This window comes from Vombatus ursinus, unplaced genomic scaffold (genome assembly GCF_900497805.2).
Source record: "Vombatus ursinus unplaced genomic scaffold, bare-nosed wombat genome assembly UNPS02004276.1, whole genome shotgun sequence".
Taxonomy (NCBI): domain Eukaryota; kingdom Metazoa; phylum Chordata; class Mammalia; order Diprotodontia; family Vombatidae; genus Vombatus; species Vombatus ursinus.
Genome location: NW_020944054.1, coordinates 835,732 through 840,300, shown reverse-complemented (window position 1 = coordinate 840,300; position 4,569 = coordinate 835,732). Strand labels below are relative to the sequence as shown.

The following is a 4,569-nucleotide window of genomic DNA, read 5'->3' as shown; positions in this document are numbered from 1 at the left end:
TCCTGGTCTTGATAACATGGGAAAATTCCATCAAAATTTTAAAGAATAATTAATACCAATAGTAAATAGATTATTCTAAAAAAATTAAGAAAGCTCTGTGCCAGACTGCTTTGATGAGACAGATGTAGTCCTAATAACTAAATCAGGGAAGGATAAATGAAGGAAGGAAATAGTGGGCCTATATGACTTTAAATAAAATCCTGTGAAACAGACTATATCAGTTCATCTAAGAAATCATTCTTTATAACTAAGTTGGATTTTTACCAGGAAGGTAAAGATGGTTCAACAATAGGAAAATAATAAACATAATCAATCATATTAAAAACAAAAACATTGAAAACTACATGCTTAACTTAATAGATGCAGAAAAACCCTTTGATGAAGTATAAAACTTATTTATACTAAAAACTCTATAAGCCTCTATGTCTATAGCACAAAGGGACCTTGTGACATGTAAACTGTATATTGTGATATGATAAACTTTATATTGCTTGACATTATTATTTGTAGCTATAGTAGTAGTTTGATATTATATTATAATGATAAGACTCCAATATGGAGCTACTTAGGTTAAGCATGATGCCCGTAGAAACATAGAGGGAAAACAGACACTCGTACTTTTCCACTGTTAACTCTGTGTCAGGCAGATAAGGCTTACAGCTTTTTAATTGGATGAACTCTTGACCTATTTTAGGGGCCTTGAATCATTCTCTTTCCACTGCCTTAGATAATTAATTTTAGATCTTCCCACAAGTTTATGGTCCTAATAAAGAAACTCCCCCTACTCAAGCTTTACCTAAACCTGTTATAGGAGAACTTTTCACATCACATCTGGGTCTGATTAGGAATATCCCTTCCTACATCTGGCACTGATTACCTGTTCTTAATCAAGCCTGTCCTTAGGGAATATAATCTTGCCACCTAAATCCCAACTTTGAGCATGTTTCCTCCCCAACACATCTCCCTCACCCTCAGGCTGGGTTGGGTTTCTTGCATGTGGGGATGAACCTGTGTGTTTATATTGCCAAAGTATGAGTGTGTATGCTTTGTTTGCCTGCTTGCTGCATCACATAACAATAAAGTTTGTGATTGATCATATCATTTTGCTGAGCACCAATTTTCTAGAAATGCCAAACCCAGGTATTTGCTTTAATCCACTCCATGAGGGCAAATAAACCAGACCTTTATAAGATCTTTAAAGGTTATCTAAAACTAAAAGCAAACATTTTAAGCAATGAGAATGCATTAGAAGCTTTCCCAGTAAGTATGAGAGTAAAGCAGAGACACCCACTCTCCCAGCTCTTATTTGATATAGTTCTAGAAATATAATAAGCAATAAATTCTAGTATTAGATAAGAAAAAATTAAAGGTACAATAATAGGCAGTGAGGATATGAAGCTATCTCTTTTTGCTGATGACATTATGGCTTACTTAGAAAATTCTAGGGAATTAGCAAAGATACGAATTGAGACAACAACTTCAGCAAAATTGCAGGATACAAAATAAATGCTTGAGAATCAACAAAATTTCTATGTAATAATAACAAAGTCCAAGATGCCATAATAGAAAGAGAAATCCTTTAACATGACAAGGCAAGTAGATCAATGAAACAGACTAGACAAGGGAGGATCAGAAACAATGGCATTCACTAACCCAGTGTTTGATAAAGCCAAAAATATAGATTACTTAGGAAAGAACTCTCTATTTAATAAATACTGTTGGGAAAACTATAAAGCAGTCTAGCAGAAATTAGACTCAAACTAACATCTTCATATTTCCTTAATATATTCAAAATGGATACATTACCTGGTTTATATTAATGATCATACAAAAAAAAATAGAAAAGAATCAGATCATATACCTAATGCAGCTATGGGTAGAAAATGTATTTCCAGTGGGAAACAGTGGCAGCAGAGGCTCCAGCTCTCACCATGGTAGAGAGGTCGGGGCAGGAGGGCCAGGGAAGAAATCCCACTCCTCAGCCTAGTGCAGCAGGATCCCTTTCCAACTCTTCCTGCCCCAGCTGGGAAAGATGCCCCTGGAAGTGGTAGTGGAGCTCCACATTCGCTTACTCAGTGTCTGCATTCTTGATCAATATGGGGAGACAAAATGCTTTCCTACTGTGTTCCCCCTTATGAATCACAAAGTTGTGAAGTTTGAGAAGATATTTATAAATGCACTTGAGCCAGCTGCTATAGTGGAGCTTCTAGAAACTTATATGATCAGGTTTGAACTAATACAGCTAATACTTCCAGAGGGGGCAGTGTTGGCCTACTATGAATAAAAGACATGGGACTTTCCATTCCCTGAACTCAGGTTGACTCCTCTATACCCTGGGGTAGACCAAAAAGTGCCAATGAAGCCTCTAGGCTTTCCAGGTATCTTTCCAAAAATAGAGTTTTCTATGAGTACGCCATCAAAAAACTCACTTGTCCATTAAAAAGATTTTTTGAAGAAAGATTAAGACAATTGAGGCCTGCCTCTGCATTATGTTGTAAATGAGTGCTCTTAAGAGTCAGTATGAAGGAGAATATTGTGAGAAGCTTAGCAAAAGCTTAAGATCTCATTCTCCATCACCACACATGATCTGGTGCTTTTGTAGGAGAATTGGCCAGTGCAGCCAAACTCCAGATCATGTGGTTTGAAACTCCCACCAGAAACCAAACCTCCATTTGGAATTAGGCATGTAGACAGTTCAAAGCCATTTATTTGTTGAACAAATTTCTTTAAAACCACACACTCAAAAGTCCAGGAAAAAAGTTAGCTTTACGTGCTTTGATTTTCCACTGAAAAGAGTTTCTTCTCTTGACTGTATTCCAGCTGAAATGAAGATTTTAAGGGATTGAGAAGAATGGAATGCTTGTAGGTGTGAATCTTTGTATTCAGATAGGTTTAGCAATATCCTGTCTGGTCATGGTAACCAAGTGGATCCTGATTTTCATCAGACAACTTCATTTGCCTCCCATTACTACTGATGGCTTAGTCCATGTCTGAGTTATTGCCCTCACCAACATAGGTTGTACTGCAGCCCTCACTTCACTTGGGAGAAGATTCATGAAAGGGGAGTGACTGACCCTGAAGTTGATGAAATCCTTGGAAGAATGACTCTCGTTTGAGGCACTCCCCACTTCATGAACCTTTTGAATGCAGATATTTCTTAAGTAATTGTCACTTGTATAGGACTCTGTGTATTATGGTGTTCCTAATTGTACAGTGAAAAATGAATGAGAACAATAGGGAGAGTTTGAACAGTATATGCACTCATTTGTTGCTGAACTACCTTTTGTCTTATCTCTAACAAATTATCTTGTTCTGTCTGTTTCCCTGTGAATGAAATCCTGTACTGTGTATTTTTACAAGGTAAGAGCTATTTATTAAAATGATTGGAGTTTGGGGCTTAAAAAAAAAAAAGAAAAAAGAAAATGTATTTTTAACCAAAGAAGGGAATAGAGACAATCACAAGAGATAAAATAGTAAGTTTGATTACATGAAACTGAAAAACTGACAAGCTTTTGCACAAATGAGATCAGTGTACTTGGGATAAGAAGGGAAATGGTTGAATGGGAAAAAAAATCCTTGTATCAAATTTTTCAGATAAGAGTTTGGTATCCAAGATATACAGACAACTAACATATATATATGACTAAAAACCACTCCCCAGTAGATCAAAAAGATGTGAGCAATTCTTCTCAAAGAAGAATTGCAAAATATTAATAATCATATGACTGAATACTTCACATCACTAATAATAAGAGAAACGTAAATCAAAACAACCCTGAGGTTTCACTTCAAACTCAGCAAATTTGCAAAAGATGGCGATATTGGAAGGGTTGTGGGAAGATAGGTGCACTATTGCATGGTTGGTGGAGCTATGAATCAGTACAACCATTTTGGAAAGTAATTTGGAATTATAAAAGTAAAGTGTCTTAAAATATCTGTATCCTGTGACCTAGAGATTCTACTACTGGGCATATATACCCCAAGGAGGTCATTAATGAAAAGAAGGTCCTCATATACATCAAACTAAAGCACTTGTTGTGATAGCAAAGAATTAGAAATAAATAGATTCCCATCAATTTGGGAATGGCGTACATGAATATAATGGAATATTATTGTGTTCTAAGAAACAATGAATTAAAAAAAAGTGGAAAGATTTACATAAACTGATACAGTCAAGTAAGCAGAGTCCAAAACTAGTGAGTACAGCAGTGTAAATGCAAAGAACAACCACATAACAATCAAAAGTGAAGATTGCAAAATTACAAAGAATAAGCATGGCCTCAAAGAAGAGACTCCTTTTCAGGGGTGGGAAGTCCACAGGTGTGGAATATTGCATATATTTTCAGACTTTTTCAGTGTTTTGATCAGTTTTGCTGATTTTTTTTCTTTTCTTCCTCTTTTGCTTTAAAGAAATTATTTGTTATATGGGATGATTCTCTGGAAGGGAGAGGAGGGGTTGAATACTGGGGAGAAACTCTGGAGATTTAAAAAAATCAATAAAAATTTATTTTTAAAATGCCCAAAAGGAAAATTCAGTTAAAAAAAAAAAGCAGACAAGCAGGATGGTTT

At 35.7% G+C, this 4,569-nt stretch overlaps 1 pseudogene; it reads left to right on the top strand.

Moving 5' to 3' along the window:
* Positions 1 to 2,032: 2,032 nt before the first annotated feature.
* On the top strand, positions 2,033 to 3,217 carry LOC114022753 (annotated as a pseudogene).
* Positions 3,218 to 4,569: the final 1,352 nt, after the last annotated feature.